Source organism: Oryzias melastigma, linkage group LG13 (assembly GCF_002922805.2).
Source record: "Oryzias melastigma strain HK-1 linkage group LG13, ASM292280v2, whole genome shotgun sequence".
Classification (NCBI taxonomy): Eukaryota; Metazoa; Chordata; class Actinopteri; order Beloniformes; family Adrianichthyidae; genus Oryzias; species Oryzias melastigma.
This window is the reverse complement of record NC_050524.1, coordinates 30398749-30418693: the sequence shown is the minus strand read 5'-3', so window position 1 is coordinate 30418693 and position 19945 is coordinate 30398749. Positions and strand designations below refer to the sequence as shown.

At 41.9% G+C, this 19945-nt stretch overlaps 2 protein-coding genes and 1 long non-coding RNA gene across 5 annotated transcripts in view; 2 read left to right on the top strand and 1 right to left on the bottom strand.

Annotated features, from left to right (window-relative positions):
* The window catches only part of LOC112149032 (von Willebrand factor A domain-containing protein 5A), a 307412-nt gene that overhangs the window by 207568 nt on the left and 79899 nt on the right, over positions 1-19945 (top strand). The gene's annotated exons all lie outside the window — the stretch shown is intronic.
* The window catches only part of LOC112149029 (interferon-induced very large GTPase 1), a 40895-nt gene that overhangs the window by 17116 nt on the left and 3834 nt on the right, over positions 1-19945 (bottom strand). The window lies entirely within an intron of this gene.
* LOC118599506 lies at positions 2763-3514 on the top strand. The gene is made up of 3 exons (XR_004948887.1): positions 2763-2858; positions 2932-3017; positions 3101-3514. It is a non-coding gene; the product is annotated as an uncharacterized LOC118599506 (long non-coding RNA).

Here is a 19945-nt window from a genome sequence, read left to right as displayed (position 1 = left end):
AAGTGGACACTGTGGTTCCTAAACATAGACATTTTTGAGTTGTCACTCAAATGATTATTCTATTTTAAAACTAGAATAATAATGTTTAGTCATATATGTGGTATGTTGCAATATCTTACCAATTCTGTAAAAGGCAAATGTGTTTGTTTGTTTATGTTTTTTTACATGGCATTGTTACAATCTTAATAAAACATTTTTTAAAAAACAAAAGAAAAGTAGAAGGTCTTGGAAGCAAATCCAAATTTCTTAAAGGCTGAAGTAAGACTATGGGGCTCCTTCTAGATTTTGATTAGTAGAAAATAGAGCCCAAATGGCTTTTTTACTGTTAAAGGTTGCCGACCCCTGCTTTTTGAAACTAAATAGCAAATTGCTGGCATGGTTTGTAGAGGTGGAGAGAATAGGGGATGAGTATAAGGCAATTTATTTGGAGCAGATTAAAACGGGACTCAGCACAGTGGGTTGAAATTGTTGCTATGTTTGCTTCAGTGAGATGGGATAAAGGAAAAAGCCGAAAAATATACAGTACATAGACTCAACATATGTTGTGGTTTCAAAGATTATAGAGCTTCCCAGTGGTAAAAGAGCAGGATCCTCACAGCTAATTTAAAACCCACAAAGCATGAGAGAAAGACGAGAGAGTTGCTACAGGTGTGTCAGGGACCACAGGAAGGAGCAATTATCAATTGTACAGGACATTGGGGAGCAAATACTGTGGTTGGGTGTGAACATATGGTAATATGCATAAGATGCTAGCCACAGAATCTAACAGAACTTTGTCCCAGATTGGAACAGGAGGTGAGAGATCAGCTGCACCCATCAGCAAATGAGAAGACCACAGGGCAACAATGTTGGACCATGGAAGAGCCCATCACAGGGGTTTGGAGGTCACCAGGGTTTCAGCATCTGTTGGTTGTGGTTTATTTCTTTTTAACAATACGGCCAGAAGCTTTGCCAGCAAAGCAGGAGCACAGCGCCAACGTTTTTAAGTGTCTAATCAATTATTATATTCCTCAGCACAGGATCCCTGACTGGATCAGATGGTACAACGGGTCTCACTTTAAGGGCGGTGACTTGGGGAAAGTTTAGAAAGCCCTGGGTCTCACACAAAAAATGGATGGGAAACAATGAATCAAAATGTAAACAGAAATTGGCAAAAATCTGAGCACAGACTAAATTGAATTGGGTCCCAGCACTACTGGTATCCCTAATGAATGTGAGATATTCTATTAACGTTGGCAAACATTTTATACTCTATGAGCTCCTCACAGGTCGACAGTTCCCTGGCCCACTGAGACTGGGAGAAGAGTCAGGTATCCGTATAAACCATATTTTAATGAACTTAATGTTTTGGTGTCAGTATTTGCATTACAGGTGAAAAAGGAGAAGGAGAGACCAAAGGAAATCGAGCCACATCCTGCCGAGTGTGTCCTCCTGAAGGCAATAAGAAGGAGGTGGTCTGAACCGAGGTGGACAGGCCCGTTCCAGGAGGCTGAATGCACCTCCCATGTGGTGCGACTAAAAGGACCAGGTGACACCTGTTACCACTGGAGTCAGTGCCCTCCAGCAGCAAAACCAGGCAGATTGTGGATGGACATCCACCAACATCTGCGGGAGACAGCGCCTGCATCTCCTGATCAAAAGGGGGCGACAATGCCACCTTTTGATGACGATTGAGGACATCCATCATGGGATACTACTTTCACTCTAAGTCTGTTTTTTTTCTGTATTTTCTGAAAATAAAGTCACAAATAAATATGTCATATGATAATAAGTTTTTCTTTAATACAATGAAAAAACGTATTTGTTGCTCAAACAATTCTTCTGTAACTCCAAGGCAAATTGTTTTGAAGTGTTGATAGACAAAGTTCCTTCCTGTTTGGTTTCATCAAGAATTATTTTGTCTGCAGATTTAGCTTAAGTGTTATCTTGATGTTGAACCAAAGCTACTTAGAAGCATTTTATATGCACTTTTCTATTCCTAGGCTGCTGGTCAAAGTTTTAGATAAAGAGATTTTCACAATTTCACACATTATAGACTTGTTAAAGCGATCTCCTCCATATTTCACACACATGCCGATAGCGTCAGTCCACAACGACCACAGAAGTTTAGTTGACCTTTGACCTTGAGAAAAGGCAGCCATTTTGAATAAAAAAAAAACCAAAACACACTTTTAGTGCCAGCTACGAGCAAAAACTCATCCTAGTGATTTTCATTGATGATCTAACTTCTCAACCTTTATTGGAAAGATACTGTGAAAAAAAATTTAAATTAGAAGTTTTAGATTTTGAACGCCATGCACGTGACAAGTTCACAAGTAAGTAAATCTTTATTTATAAAGCACCTTTCACAGAGGGCAACTCATAAAGTGCTTCACAAAAGCTAAAATACAGGAAAAATCCATAAAAACCATACATATTACATAAATACAGGAAAAGGATAAAATACTAGTGACAGTCAGCAAATAACTGAAAGGTTGGGGGAAGGTAAAATAACAAAAATATCAGCTAAAAGCTTTACTAAAAAGAAATGTCTTCAGTTGACTTAAAGCACTCAACAGAGTCAATCTGGCGCAGTGACAATGGGAGAGCATTACAGAGTTTGGGGCAACTGTCTGAAATGCAAGGTCACCTCTGGTTTTGAAAGGAGTTTTTGGAACGGCTATAAGGTTCAAGGCTTCAAAGCTTCAGATTGTTAGTGTAGCAGGATAGATTGCTGCAGGTGTGTCTGGGAGGGTAATTGCAGCCCCTGGCCTCTTGGGACACTATAAAAAGATGAAGCGGCCCATTTGCCGTCATGGGCATCTTCTGGTCTCTGGGACCGCCCACTTCCTGGTGCGCACTTCTGCTTAGCCTCATAGGTAAGGTAGCGGTGGCAGGCTGCCTTGGGAAGCTGTTGGCGGGCTTCACATTGCTCATGTTCGATTTTTATAGCTCCGGAAAACACCGCAGCCCAATCTCGCCATAAACCGAGCTTCTGCGATTTGCGTGCTGTTTTGTTTCTGGTGACGAACAGCCTGGTAAGTTAGCAGTCCTCCGGGCTCGCACTTCTTTAAGCCATTAGCCTTTTTAATCCTATTTGTTTAATGTCTTCCACTGTCAGGGACTTTCTGTGCTCCCAGTAATGTCGGATCAGCTGCTGTTTTTTTAAATCTGAATTTCTGGACGACTTCACCTTCGCTTGTTCTTAACTACGCTGTGTACGTCGAGGATTCTGCTGGGGTGGCTCTCCCTGCAACGTCCGTTGGAGGTGCATGAGGAAGACATACCAGGGCACTCCCGGACTCTGCCCCCCACTGGAGAACATGAGCGGTTCTCATCTCCAGACTTTTAACTGAATACCCGTTTAGCTTGGTGCTTTTAAGTGCTGAGGACCCAGTCTCGTGCCCAGGTGGAGGTTTCCCTCGTTTGGAGTGTCGTGTCCTGGTGAAGGGATTCACGTGTGAGTGTGCCATATCACGAGCTTGGGGTGAATTACATTTTAGTTGTTTTGTTTTGGGGGCCTCCACCTTGCGTAGCTACGGGCCTCAGCTAAACAGATCCTTTCCCTATTCGGTTTGTGTGAATTTTTTATTGAAATTTCTTGTTTTTAATTGATTTTTAGAACTTTTGTAATAAAATTTTATTTTTAACTCTGAGCCACGCCTCCTGCCTTTGTGTGCAATCGATCTACTCATCCTTTTTCCACTTACCACATTAGGAACGATCCCATAGAGCTTCAGAAGGTCAGAAAGGTAGGTTGGGGTCTGCCCATGCAAAGTTCTAAATACTATTGTTAAAATCTATTCTAAAACTAATAGGAAGCCAATGAAAGGAGAGGGGTGATATGTCTGCGTTTATTGACTCCTGATAAGTCTTGCAGCAGAATTTCGAACCATTTGGAGATGTTTCACAGATTTTTTGTTAAGACAGGTGAAAAGAGAATTGCAGTAATCTAAGCGTGATGAAAAAAAAAGCATGTATTATCAGCACGAGGTCAGATTTAGATAAAATGTATTTTAATTTAGCCACATTCCTCAAATGATAATAGCTATTTTTCACAAGCTATCTCGAATGATGTTCAAAAGACAATGATTTGTCGGGGGGGTTGGAGCATGAATCCGGCGTGACCTGACGTGCTTTTTTACTCTCCTGACTCTTTACCTTAATTCTTATACAAAATATACCCCAAGTGTGCTTTCACCTTCTTTATCTGACCTTAACCATGCCAAGACATCAGAAACAACACAAACTCGACCAATTTCTCGGCGTAAATGAAGATTCTGTCGCATCGGGAGAAGCTAGCGTTAGCAGCGATGCTAACATGGATGCTAGCGGTGTGCTTCCGGACATTTCTCCAGAGACGCTGCTAAACTACATCGCCAAAGTGGTTGGCGAACAAGGAAAACAGACACAAAAATCCATCAGCGAAGCTTTCTCCAAGTTTGAATTGGCCATGGATACAAAGATCGAAGGTATCGGTAAACGCATAGAAGAAGTTGCGGCGATTGCCGACTCAATTGTATCACGTCAGACCGATGCAGAGACGCGTATATCCGGCTTGGAAGACGAGATGATCCCGCTGAAGAGCAAAGTGGTCGCACTGGAGAAGCTACAAACTGAACTCAAAGCTAAAATAATCGATTTGGAGGGCCGCTCTAGACGAGATAACATCAGGATCCTCAATCTAATAGAATCCGTAGAAGGCAAAGACCCCGTGGCGTTCTTTGAGAAGTTTATTCCCAAAGTGGTGGGATTATCCGTCACCTCCGTGACCATCGACAGAGCGCACAGAATCCCCGGACCGGCCGCAGATGCCCGACCGCGACCAGTCATCATCAAACTCCACTACTCTAAGGATGTGGCGGCGATCCTTTCAGCTGCTCGGAGGGCGAAGGAGCTGAAACACGAGGACCGACAGCTTCGCATCTTACCAGACATCCCGCCTGCAGTTCGCGCCTGTCGCCGGGCGTTTAACCCCGTCTGCGCGGAGCTGATCAAGAGGAATGTCCGCTTCCAGATGGGTTATCCTGCTGTGCTGTCCTTCAAGATGAACGGAGCTCCGAAGATGTTCAGAGACCCGGAGAGCGCAAAAGCTTTCCTGCAGGGTAACATCTAGCCTTTCTAAGTCTGTGTACACTTATACTATAAGCACTGTATTTTGTCAGCAGACTGACAGGCAATACTAAATGCACTGATTATACTCGTGATTGAGCATTTAGTGCAACTATTCCATGTTTAATAATACAGAATCTGTTTAGACTTTAAAGATTTATCTAAGGATGTTTACTTACTTGACCAGATTTTAGTCAAAAAATGTTATTAATGGAAGTACAAATTAGGAGGGTTTTTTCTTTTCTTTTTTTTTTATTTTATTATTATTATTGCTATTATTATTGTATTGGGGATACAGCTAATGCTAATTTTGAATTTAAATGATGTTAGGACTTTTTTGTCTCTGCTTAACCTAGCATTAATGACATCAGAGCAAGGAGTAGTAATTCTAGTGTTTCTAGCTTATTCACTTTGAGTCTAGCTTCTCATTCAGTGGTAGAATAAACACCAACTGAATTTTTTTTTTTTTTTTTTCTCACCCCTTTTCAGGGTGGAGGTAGATAGGGTTTTCTCTTTTCCCGAATCTACTGAATTTCTTTTGGGATTTTTATTATTATTATTTTTTTTTCCCTATGTGTTGCCATAGTTTAAATGGTATGTTGTACGTTCTGTCCAGAGAATGGAATATCATATTTTTCAACTGCGTCATCACTTTACTCTTTTACCTTAAGATTACCAATAGTTTACATATGTTCCTCTTTTTAACACAATGACTGAAAGACCCACTTTGAAATTCTTTAGTCTTAATGTAAGAGGACTAAATAACCCAGCCAAACGGGTAGCAGTTCTAGATTTTTTACGCAAGAAAGGTGCACAAGTAATTATGCTGCAGGAAACTCATTTAATTAAGGCTGACATACATCGCCTCGCCAACAAATTTTTCAAGGTGATTGCACATTCCTCTGCCTCCAACAAGTCCAAAGGGGTGGGAATTATTTGTCGACGGAATTTAAATTTTAAATTAATAGATGTTTGGTCTGATGATATTGGCAGAATTGCCATTGCTAAGGTGCACATTGAAAATAGAAATATTGCTTTGGTTTCTGCCTATGCCCCCAATAGATTTGAAAAGGAGTTTTTTGACCATTTAACTAAGGCCCTCCTGGATATCACAGGCTTTGAATTTGTCATAGGGGCAGACTTTAATGCCGTTTTGGATCTTAAACTAGACAGATCTGGAAAAACAGCCACTGTAGAACAGGAGAGGGCATCTAAAACTCTACAAGATCTCAAAGAAAATTTGGGATTGGAAGACCTATGGCGCTTACTTAACCCAAATGTTTTAGATTTTACCCATCTATCACAGAGACACAAATCTTTTTCAAGAATAGATTATATTTTATCATCAAAAAGCCTTTTTTACAAGGTTTATGAAGTAACTCACCAACTAGTATCTCTCTCGGATCACAAAGCAGTTACGGTTTTGGTGTCTATTTCTGGTTCGCCACCCAAAGCCCCAAAATGGCGGTTCAACACTGCACTACTCCGTGATGAATCCTTCAAACAACAATTCCTGCGTGAACTCAACGAATTTATTAATATCAATAGAGGATCAGTCAAGGACCCAAGGATCCTGTGGGATGCATTGAAGGGCTTTATAAGGAACAATGTTACACTATATTCATCTAACCAAAGAAAAGCTAACAAAGCTAAATTGCTGGCTCTTGAGAGTAAGCTTTCAGCTTTAAATACCAGACTACAGCTACATTTTGATCAAACTATCGCCACTCAATATGAATTAGTGAAGAAAGAGATTAATGCCATTCTCAAACGTCGGGCTGAGTTCCTCATACATAGAACTAGACAATCATATTATTTTAATGGCTCTAAACCTAGTCATTTACTTGCCCTTAGGCTAAAGGCAAATGAACAGTTCACAGCTATAACCTCAATCAGAGGAAAGGATGACACCATCTTAACAGAACCTCCTCAGATAAATGAAGTTTTTCGTGATTTTTATAAGGAACTGTACAGTTCGGAGGTGACATATGACAAGATTATGGTGGATAACTTTCTAAATGGCATTGAGCTGAGTCAACTTACAGCTGAGGATCTTACAAACTTGAGTAAACCCATCACTTTGAATGAGCTCAGAGATGCAGCTTTTGATATGTCTGCAGGCAAATCCCCTGGTCTGGATGGGATTCCCCCTGAGGTTTATACCACCTTCTGGGATAGTCTAGGGCCTCTACTTTATGATATGATTCAAGGAGCACTGGCCCAAGGGTCCTTTTCTAGAGATGTTAACATAGCAGTAATAACACTTCTATTGAAAAAAGACAAGGATCCTACAGACTGCTCCAATTACAGGCCTGTATCCCTACTAAACTCAGACGTAAAGATATATGCTAAACTCCTAGCAAGGCGGCTCCAACTCCCTGTTACTAAATTAGTTCATAACGATCAGACGGGTTTCATCAAATCGCGATTACCCTCAGACAACGTTAGGAGATTACTCCATATAATACACGAGGCATCATCAATGTCCTTACCAACAGCTGTTATTTCTCTGGACGCGATGAAAGCCTTTGATCGACTTGAATGGGATTATTTATGGGCAACACTTGAGGCTTTTGGACTGGACTCCACATTTATTAATATGGTTAAAATATTGTATCTTAACCCCACAGCTATGGTTCTTACAGGTACATCTTGCTCTTCATTATTCAACATAGCTAGAGGTACCAGGCAAGGTTGCCCCTTGAGTCCCCTGCTCTTTGCACTTTCACTGGAACCATTGGCTCAAACGATTAGATTGGGTGATAACATTACTCCCATTACACTTCATGGAACCAAACATTATATCTCCTTGTATGCAGATGACATTCTCTTGTACACTGGAAACGTACAACAATCTCTAACTAAGATTTGGACAATTTTCAAAAATTTTGGTAACATTTCTGGATATAAGATTAATTGGTCAAAGTCAGCCCTGTTGCCTTTAAATGACTCAATGAGGGCGATGTCATCTCCACTTGATATTCCTATAGTCCAAAAATTTAAGTATTTGGGCATTGATATTTCTGCATCTTTAAAAACCATTATAGGTGATAATTTTGGAAATGCTTTTACAAAGATTTCTCACGACTTAGTCAACTGGTCTATGTTACCTATGTCACTGAGGGCTCGTATATCTATAGTTAAAATGAATGTGCAGCCGCGCATTAACTTCATTAGCTCTATGCTACCCTTACCCCCACCAGCTCAATTTTGGGACAAACTGCAGCGGTCAATAACAAAGTTTATTTGGAATGGTAAGCGTTCCCGGCTCAAGTTATCAACAATACAGAGAGAGCGATCTCATGGTGGTCTCTCTCTTCCCAACTTTAAGTTATATCATCAAGCTTTTACACTGCGGCCTCTGACTCATTGGTTTAAAACCAGACCAGAGGTAGCATGGCATAATGTAGAAGAAAATCTAGTTGCACCCTATAAATTACACGAAGTGCTTTTTGCAAACATGTCCCTAAAACAATATGACATAAAGTTTGGACCAATCGTGTCTTACGCAATCACAATTTGGAAAACAGCTGAAAAGACATCTGCCATATTAAACCGATGGAACCCACTTTCGCCCATATTTAATAATCATAATTTATTAATCAGTCAAGTCCCTATTAGAGCTGCCAATTGCAAAGAGTGGTTTGACAAAGGAATTCGCTCTTTGGGGAAAGTGTTTGGAAACCAAGGACTCTGTACATTTGAAGAACTCTCTGTGCAGTTTAATTTACAACGCTCAACTTTTTTCTTCTATTTACAATTGCGAACTGCAATGAAAACATATGGTGTACCATGGCAATCACCCCTTGTAGAACATCCATTTTTAAAGCTTTTGAATGACAATCGTGGAGGCAGAGGAATTGCTTCAAAACTATACAATCATTTTCTGAGAATCTCTTACCTCCCACTGAAGCTAGATCTGCTGTGGAGTAGAGATATTTTAGACCTTGACTCTAATTTGGACTGGGATAACATTTGGGATGCAGTTAAGCAGTCTTCTAGAAACCCAGATCACCAACAAATTCACTTGAACTTCATTCACAGAACATATTTAACACCACGCAGACTATATAATATGAAAATTAGGACCGACCCAAACTGTAATTTTTGCTCTTCGGGGGCAATTGGAACTTTTTACCACATGACTTGGGAATGCGCAGGAGTGGCACAGTTTTGGAGGATGGTGACAAATAATCTTTCTATTTTATTGCAAATTTATGTTCCTCTCTCTTCTTCCTTGCTACTTCTGAATAACCTTAAGCAGTTAAAATTAAATAAGCTAAAAAAGCATATCTTTCTCGCTGGTTTAACAGCTGCAAAAAAGATGATTGCAACCAGATGGAACAAGCAGTCCCTTCTCACTAGGAGGCAATGGCTGCTCTCATTTATTGATATCGGGTATCTTGAACTGTCCACCGCACGTATTCATGGCGCCCATGAGGAAGCAATCAATATGTGGAACAATACAATTTTGACACTTAAAACATTTCTGGAGACATCTTTGTGACCTGTTTGTTTAGTATACTAATGTATTCCAGTATCTCTCCCTGGTATATATATAAGTATATATATATATATATTTATTTATTTATTTTTCTTTTTTCATTTCTCTGGACCCTGTTCTGTATGTTTTTGTTTTGATTGTAAAAGGTACAAAAGGCAAGCAAAACCTGATTACTTTTCAATTGTTTGTACCCATATTGTATACTTGCTTTTCTGAAAAACAATAAAAAAATTTGATCACAAAAAAAAAAAAGACAATGATTTGTCAAACTAGACAATAAGGTTGGTGTGTTTTGATCGTAGAATTTTAGGATCAGGACCAAAAATCATAGTCTGTGTCTTTTGAGAGTTGAAAAGTAGGTGATTGTCAAGCAACCATGCTTTGATACTAACCAGACAATCAAACAGAGGATAGATTGTGATCATTGTTTTCAGTGAATGGGCAATAGAGCTGGATGTCACCGGCGTAGAAATGATAAGAAATGTGCTTACATTTACTGATAAGTTTCCCAAGAGGAATCATGTACAACATGAATAAAAAAGGCCCCAGAACAGATCCTTGGGCAACACCGCTGGATGGCTTTTTTTATTTCAGAAGACAGTGTTAACTGTGACATTGTGGGTTCTGTCACTAAGGTAGGAAACAAACCAACTCAGGGCAGACCCAGATAAACCATAATCACAGTGGAGACGATCAATCATAATACTGTGGTCAACGGAATCAAAAGCAGATTTTAATAAGGACCGTAGACTGACCAGAATGAGCACCCATGAGGACATCATTGGAATTTTTCAGGGGAGCAGTTTCGGTAGAATGGTTCTTTTTAAAACCAGATTGGAAGGCATCACAAATACTGTTTTGATCTAAAAATGAATTTAATTGCACAGCATCAATCTTTTCCAAAATTTTACTGACAAAAGGAAACGGGGGTCTGAAGGATAAAGATCAGGTTTTTTAAGAATTGGATTCATCATCGCATGTTTCATGAAGGAGGTACAGATACTTCTTTTTAATTACCAGTGTGTGGAGGAGAAGCATGGATCGGTGGCGCTGCTTGGTGGTGACATGAATTCCTGTGCTGCCATTTATTTACGTACTTTTTACTTTGTTTGGGTGTGTATGTGAGCGCGGGACAGCAAGCAACAAAATCCTTTCCTACACCTTCTTGCACTTTGACAACAAAAGCCAACAAAACCACCTATGCTCTAAACTGTCTCAGAGACTCAACTTTTTAAGAAGACTCAGAATGTTTGGTGTAACCACTAATATCAAGTCATGTTTTTACTATACAGTTCCTTACTCACTTAAAAGATACGGCATGGTCACCTGGTTCGGGCCCCTCACCGGAAAGCACAAAAACAAAATAGAGAGTGTCATGAAAACGCCATGAAAATCATTGGTAAAAAAAAAAAAAGAATATTCTTCTCTACAAAAGGTTTTTGAGATCAGTGTCAGGAGACAGGCAAAAAGAATCACAAACATAGATGGCGCCGATGTTCATGGCATGCCGTCTGTCTTCTGCTCAACTTTTTTTTAATTTTATTGTTTGTTTTATGGTTGGTGCAAAATACTGGCGCGCTTATCACTTATGACCGAGGAACACTATTGGATTTGAATCCTTTTCTCCATCGGGCTTCTCGGGTTGATCAGCTGGATTCTGAGACACTGAACCCGGTTTGTATTGGAGTACCGGCGTTTCTTCATCGGACAGCTGTTTTTCCTCGCCGCGCCAGGCGTCGGCGGCGCCGCGGGAGACGAAGCGGAAAACTCGTTCGCCTGCGTGCCAGTTGTCCCGGCTCTTGGGCTGACGTGTCCCGCGCTCTTGCTCCCGGAAGTCATCTGTTTGTGCCGTGGAGGCTGCTGTCGAGTCAAAACTCGTGCCTGATCCCCGTGGTTGGAGGAAACCTGGAGTCCAGTTTGCCCGTCACGAGGAGGGCGCGTTTTCGAGTTTGTTGGAGGAAGAGCGATCCCTCCAACCTCCTGGAGGTCCCGCGGGTGACGCGCTCCGCTGCTGAGTCATCACCGGAAACAGCTGTCACCGCGGACTCGGCCGCGGCATCAAAGAGGTTTGGATTGATAAACGCCAGATCTGCCGTGAACAAAACGTTCATTTTGAAAGACTTTTTTAATGCCCAGAACTTGGACTTTCTGGGTATTGTGGAAAGTTGGATCCCACCTGCTCAATCAGGTGTTCTGTTGGAACTTTTGCCTGATGACTGTTTATGTTTTAATGTCCCAAGATCTGTGGGCAGAGGTGGTGGACTCATTTGTGTTTTTAAGTCATATTTTAATTTTAGACACCTTACACCACCTTTATTTTTTAACTCTTTTGAGTTTTGTTTTTTTGACTTGGGCCCATCCTCTTCTTTTCTGGGACTTTTATTATATCGTCCCTCAAAGTTTAATACTACATTTTTAGCAGATTGCTGTACACTTTTATGCCAAAATATGAACATGTGCTGGTTATGGGTGATTTTAATATTCATGTGTGTTGTCCTGACAAACCACTTGTCAAAGACTTTGTTAATGTTCTTGATTCCTTTAACCTTGTGCAGTGGGTTTCTGACGCAACACACAGCCATGGACGTTTACTTGACTTAGTCCTGTCTTCCGGGTTTCCTGTAACATCTGTTGAGACTGTTAAGACTACTTTTTCTGATCATTCAGCAGTATTATTTGATCTTATTTTGCCATTCAGAATCATCCCCAAACCTGCTCCTCTCAGATGGGTGAGGGGCCTGAATGACGAAAAAGCTGCTGAATTCTCTGCTGAATTTTCATTTAAATGGCCCAACTTATACTCCTGCCCGGTCACCACAGACTCCTTCCTCCATCAGTTTGAACTGCTGTGTGCTGAAATTCTGGATGAGATTGCACCATTTACTTGCAAAAAACCAAGGCGCATGCCTGAACGCTGGATCTCAGAGGAAATACGCACTTTGAGACGAGACTGCAGAAAAGCTGAAAGAAAGTTCAAAAAGGACAGACTTCATATATTTACCATGACCTTCTTAGAGATAAACTCTTTTTGTATAATGAAGCTGTCAAAAAAGCAAGAAGACAGTTTTATTTTGACATTATTTCAACTGCTTCTGGTGATCAACGCACCCCTTTTAAGACATTGGGCTCTCTTTTGGATGCTGATACGGGTGGCAATCTTGTGCAAAGTTCTGTGGAAATTTGTGAAAGTTTTTGTGGATTTTTTATGGACAAAGTTACTTGTATCAGGTCTTCCCTTTCACACAGCTCCACTTACTCTCCACCTACTCCACCAACACCAACAGCTAGCCTTCATTCATTTTCTTTGGTGTCTCTGGCTGAGTTAGAAAGGGTGATATCAAGTCTTAAACCAGCTGGTTCTTCTTTTGATGTTCTGCCGGCTTGGTTTTTTAAGAAAGTCTCTGCAGTGATTGCTCCAGTTGTTTTAACCATTATAAATTCTAGTCTTGCGTCCAGTCAGGTTCCTCTTAATTTTAAACGAGCGGTAGTACGGCCGCTGTTGAAAAAACAAGGGCTTGATACTACAGTGTTTTCAAACTTTAGGCCCATTTCTAACCTTCCCTTCTGTGCAAAAGTCCTTGAAAACATTGTGTATAAACAGCTGGTTACATTTTTACATGGTCATGACATCCTTGAACCTTTTCAGTCAGGTTTCAGACCTAAACACAGCACAGAATCTGCTCTTTTTAAAGTTTTTAATGACATTTTATCAGTAACCGATGCAGGTAATTCTGTGGTTCTTTTATTATTGGATTTGTCAGCAGCGTTCGATACAGTGGATCATGATATCCTGATTGATCGGCTGGAACACTGGGAGGGGATCTCTGGGGAAGCTCTTCAGTGGATGAGATCCTATCTCACAGACAGGTCATTCTGTGTTCGCATGGGTCCTCACTCCTCCAAGTGTCATCCCCTGAGGTGGGGAGTCCCCCAGGGTTCCGTTCTGGGCCCACTGCTTTTCTCAGTTTACATGCTCCCACTGGGGAAGCTGCTTCGGAAGCAGAAGGTGGATTTCCACCTGTATGCTGACGACTGCCAAATTTATTTCCCCATACACAAAGGTCCCGACCGCTCAGTTACGGCGCTAACTGAATGCCTCAATGAAGTGAAGCTGTGGATGTCGGCTAATTTTCTTGGACTCAATGAGACCAAAACAGAGGTTGTCGTGTTTTCCCCTGGTGGGCGTCAGGATCATGGTCCGGACCTCCTCTCTCTCGCTCCCTTTGAAAAGTCCGTGGTCACTAACTTGGGAGTGAAACTTGATGCTGCCCTGAAACTGGACCAAGAAATAAATGCAGTAACCAGGTCCTGCTTCTTCCAGTTAAAACGTTTATCCAGGATCAAGTCCTTCATATCCAAACCAAACCTAGACAAGTGGCCCATGCTTTTGTGTTGTCCAGGCTGAATTACTGCAGCTCCTTATACGCCGGGTTACCCAATGCCTCACTAACCAGATTACAGCTGGTGCAAAATGCAGCGGCCAGATTTATATGTGGTGTTAAGAAGTCTGATCACATAACCCCTGTTCTGGTCTCTTTGAACTGGCTGCCCGTGCAATATCTGATTTTTATGAAAATTCTTATCTTTGCTTTTAAATCACAGGCAGGTACGGCACCGTCTTACCTCTCTGATCTGATTTTAAAATATTCTCCCTCTAAGTCTTTGCGTTCTGTGGACCAGTATTTGTTACTGGTTCCGAGAACCAAATGTAAGTCCAGAGGAGATCTGGAAGCTGTGGAACCAGTTGCCACTGAATATTAGAGAGGTCACACTTTTGGAGAGTTTTAAATCTAAACTGTTCCTCCACTATCGTGCTATAGTATCTGCCTAGCTGCTTTTTTATCATGTAAATTTTAATTTCTTTTTAAGTAGGATTTTATGTATGTATTTATTTATTTATTTTTAAATTGTTTGTAGGATTGTTATGTATTGTATTTTCTTGTGTACAGCATTTTGGGCCTCCTTGGCTGGTGGTGAAAGGTGCTTTATAAATGATTAAATGATGATGATGATGATGATGATACCCTCCCATCCACTACACAGCGAATATGAACTCTTCCCATCAGGGCAGCGCTACCGAGCAATAAGACACAAAAACAACAGATACAAACTTTAATTTCTTCCAACATCTGTTGCTCTTCTAAAAAAGTCTAACTAAGCCCATGATCTCACTTTATCTAAATTATGAAGTGCTGTACTTATTAGAAATATTTATTTTTTTATTTTTATTAACCTATTTTTATAAATGGCGCTTTTGTACATTGTGTTTTCGACTGCAACTTTTATGGATTATAGATAATTTACTTGATATTTTACGGGGGTTTTAGCTTTCATTTATAATTTTTAACATTGAGTCACTGTGCTAAAAACTTCTCTCTAGAGGGGCTAACTCTGGCACAGCACTTTCAATATCCTGCCTTGTGCTCTTAGGTGTATGTTGCTTGCTGTTGCACTGGAACTTGTATAGAGTTGTGTGCGCACAAATGTAGTCATGGAGCCACTGGCACTGTGAATTCAAGACAAATTTTCTATGGGACAATAAAGTATATTTGATTTGATTTGGCAATCAATTTTCAATGCGTTTTATGTACTATTATATTTAGTAGAAAGTTTTATACCATAGGTTGTTTTACGGTATGAGTAGCTGCATTTCCATTAAAAAAATTTATCGAAATTCTGGAAGTGTCGCAATTACGCTGTTTCCATTGAATCACAATTTAGTGAATAAACACAAAACATCTCATGTAATAAGTCATTCAAAAACACAGTGATGGATGATAAAAAGGATTGTTTTAAGTTGATTCACTAAAAGGGAGCATTTGGATGATATCACAATAGTGTCGTTGTTGATATATCATTCACCTCTGACTTACAGAGAAAAAAAGACAGAGAGGGCTAAAGAGGGTTAGGCTGTTGTCACGGTAGTTTGGTCAAAGTATCAGTAAAGTTGCAGTGAAAATGTAAAGTTGCAGAATGAGCAACAAATCTCTAAGTTTGCTTGAATTTGTATTAATAGTTGCAATCAAAACATCGTGAAATCCTGGAGGGTCTGACTTGGTTGAAACTGTTGATTCCAAAGGAGCTGCAGGAATTTCCCAGGAGGGGAGTGCAGTTGAAGAGCACGCCAGCCTGTCCGCTACGCACACGCACGCACACACACCCCTACAAGTGCGGGAGTGTGTTAGAACGTAATCCCAAACACCAGTTACTTCCTGCATTTAATGTGTGTCTTTTATTTTGAAATCAGTTCTTATTTCCCGTTTGTTTGGTGATGATGAGTTTGTTGATGTGGATGTGTCTTAACAAATATAACAAATCACTCTCTCAGCTGTGACTGTGGCTGAGAGTGGAATCGGAGAAGAATTGTTTGTGACAGTGATTTCATCTGTGAAATGGAAATCTTTATTGCGGTGCTTATTAACTCAGAAGTCCAGGTTCCATGCCATGCTGTTGTGACATTAAGAACCCGCCAGCAGGTTATGGGCCCAGAAGAAGCCTAAGACTACTGAAAGTTTTTTTTTTCTTTTTCCCCGTGTGTGTGAGGACGTTGGCACCATGAGCAGGCGCACAGCTGATACCGGCCGCTGGTCACAACTACCGTTTGATGGAGATGAGAAAAACTACGAACTCTGGGAGACAAAGTTTATGGGCCACCTTCGACTACAAGGCTTAAGAGACACTATTGTGAGTCCACCTGATACCGATGACGATGATGAAGATCCAGTGAAAAATGCAGAGGCATACGCTGAGCTGATCCAGTTTCTGGATGGCAAGAGTCTGTCGCTGGTGATGCGCGAAGCAGCTGATGATGGACACAAGGCGCTACAGATCCTGAGAGACTACTACCAGAACAAACGGAAGCCTCGTATCAGTCTTTATACTGAACTGACGTCCCTCAAAAAGACTGAGAATGAAATTGTGACGATGTCCTGCTGGTAGCGATGGTTTTGAAGGGGCTACCTGAAACATTTCAACCCTTCGCTATCCATTTTACACAGCGTGATGAAACCATGACTTTTGCTGAATTCAAGACAAACCTCGCAGTTATGAGGACACTGAAAAGATGCGCGCTGCAGCAGCAGGTGACGATGTGATGAAGGTCCGCACGCACCAGAGAGGAAGACCTACGAACGCAGATGAGCGAGGAGCAGAGAAGGCGACGACGAACCTGATGTGCTTCAGATGCGGCCTGAGAGGACATCTAGCCATAACCTGCCGCCACAAGCTGTGGTGCAGTTCATGCAGAAGCAACACGCACCGGGACGACACCTGCAGACGCGGACAGCGCAGAGAGCAGGACGACGGACGGAAAGCCTGCGGTGAAACGGAGAGCCAGGATAAAGAGTTTTCTTGTAGCTACAAAAGTATTAAAACAAATAAGTTGACATTATGATGAATTCTGTCAAATTTATTTTCTTCCCATATAATTTTAAAGCCCTATTTATTCACCATATTATCCACAAATATGCTGTATCTGTAAATGTAAATGTTTTGTTTATTAGTTTGTATCAATGACACGTCAGCTGTAGGTCATGTGACTGACTTGATAAATAGGAGCAAAGGAGAGAGGAGGGGGCCCCTCCTGCCAAAGAGCGCACTTCAGGAAGTCTATGTGGGACCTGAAGAGGAAAAACAAAAGAGAAGCACATCTACCTTCCAACACATCAAGTTTCGTTTTGGATTTAAGTTTCACTTTTGGTTTGGACTCGCTGGGAGAAACGACTTTTTGGTGAGAGGATTCCTTTGTTACGTTTGGATTTCGTTTCGTTGTGGATTAGGGCTGCCACGATTAGTCGACTAATCGACGACTAATCGACTATTAAAATAGTCGACGACTAATTTAATAGTCGATTAGTCGTTACTTCATATTAAATGGAGTCAGTGTAGTAAAGTTGAAAGTTATAATGGTGTTATGCTAGCTTATTGGACTATTTTGGCATTTATTAAGGTTTTTTTAGGCTATTTTGGAGTTTTTATTTCAGCTACATGCTAGCTGTCTTTGCTAACTTAGGCTTTTTTTAGGCTGATTTGGCCTTTAACTCATATTTTAGTTGGGTATCAGCATCTTCAGCCATCGTCACTAGCATCTTTTGCGGCCAAATATATATATATAGTTTTTAGTTAGTTTAAAGTGAATGATGGTTAAGATTTGTGTTTTACATCAACTTTGTGCATGACCCGATTAGTCGACTAATCGGAAAAAATAATCGGTGATTAGTCGACTATTAAAATAATCGTTTGTGGCAGCCCTATTGTGGATGCAAACATACCGGGAGTGGGAGTGACCGTGAACTCTGAATGAAAGACGCACAGCATGTACTTTTACAGGACATTTAGGAAAATTAACTGGCTTTGATGACTGAAAATTTATGTACCTTTTTGGGTTTTTGTGTTGGAGGTGTTTTCTTTTTTCATATTGTTACAACTGGCTCTAGGTTGCAACAAAGAAGCGGGTAGACAAAGCCAGTGTCAACGTTTTGAATCATTTATTTTCTTATGAGAAAATAGGCTACACGCCCTGAAGTGCAGAAGAAGACAGCTGTGCGGCAGCGGAAACACTGCGTAGCCGGAAGCGCCATTTTGGTGTGGCGAGTAAGGTGCTGATCAAACTACAGCCTGGGGGTTTCCAAGTCTTGGTGGTGCGGGATCCGGTCCTTGCTCTCGAGAACTACTGTAGTCCTCTCCAAAACTCCATCAGTATGTGTGCCTGGTCGGGCCTTGTTTACATCACTCCTTGGGGCTTCTGTTTCTCTTGGGTGCCACTCTGCTTGCCAGGGGTGGGCGGCCCCTGCCTGGCCCCTCCCCCTCCGGACCTCTCACGGTGGGGGCGGTCGGTTGTCTGGAGTGTGGGGTAGGTTGCCCTTGGGGGGGCCCTGGCTCGTACCTGGGGTGGGGAGGGGGGGTGCTCTGCGCCGCTGGGTGTTCACTGGCATCTCCAACCTGTCTCTGACCCAGTCCACCATGCCCATCATCTTTAAGACCTCCACTATTGTCCCCATCCCAAAGACCCCCACCATCCTGCCTCAAGGATTACCAGCACATAGCACTCACATCTGTAATTATGAAGTGCTTTGAACAAATAATTAAAAACTACATCTGCAGCTCCCTCCCCGACACCTTAGACCCCTTCAGTTGGCATACAGAGCCAAGAGGTCTACAGATGACGCCATTGCCCTTGCTGTTCATACCTCACTCAGCCACCTGGAATGAGAACACTTATGTGAGGATGCTCTTTGTCGACTACAGTTCAGCATTTAATACTGTAGTCCCCTCCAAGCTGGTCTCCAAACTCACTGAGCTGGTTCTGGAGAAACCCTTCTGCAGCTGGATACAGGATTTCCTCATCAACAGACCTCAAGCAGTGAGGATCGGCAGTCACCTCTCCACCACACGTGTCCTCAACACCGGCGCACCGCAGGGCTGTGTCCTCAGCCCACTCCTGTACTCACTGTTCACCCATGACTGCATTGCCAAGCACAGCTCCAACATCCCCCTGAAGTTCGCTGATGACGCCACCATCCTTGGCCTCATCTCTAACAACGATGAACGCGCCTACAGAGACGAGGTGACATCACTCACCAGCGGGTGTCAGGAAAACAACCTCTCTCTCAATATCAATAAAACAAAGGAGATGATTGTGGACTTCAGGATACACTCAAACCACCACCAACCCATCCTCATTAACAACGTGGAGGTGTGAAGCAGGTCAGCAGCTTTAAATTCCTTGGGGTAAACATCACAGAGAATCTGACATGGACGCTACACACAAACACCGTGGTAAAGAAAGCCTGTCAAAGACTCTACTTCCTGAGAAAACTAAAGAAGTTTGGCATGAACACGGACATCCTCAGGAACTTCTACAGGTGTACCATCGAGAGCCTTCTGGCGGGCTGCATCACGGTGTGGTATGGGAACTGCACCTCTGACAGTCGGAAAGCGCTTCAGAAAGTGGTCCGATCAGCAGAGGACATCACCAGCAGCACCTTTCCTTCCATCCAAGACATTTATCATAGTAAAAGTCTGCGGAAAGCACGCAGCATCACCAAGGACCACACTCACCCAGCGCAGGGACTCTTTCAGCTACTACCCTCTGGCAGACGATACAGGAGCCTGCCAGCATGCACAAAAAGGCTCAGAGACAGCTACTACCCTCAAGCTGTCAGACTCTTAAACCTAAAATAGCACCTACATTTATCGAGGCCGGACATGTGTACCCGCTTATGTGTAACAACCTATGTATATTTAAAACCCTTCTGGACCATGCCACTAGCTTTCCTTTCCTTTGCCTTCCCTTTCCTTTTATGCACATGGATCATCACCTTCTTTGGCTTATTCTCTTTAAATCCCTCT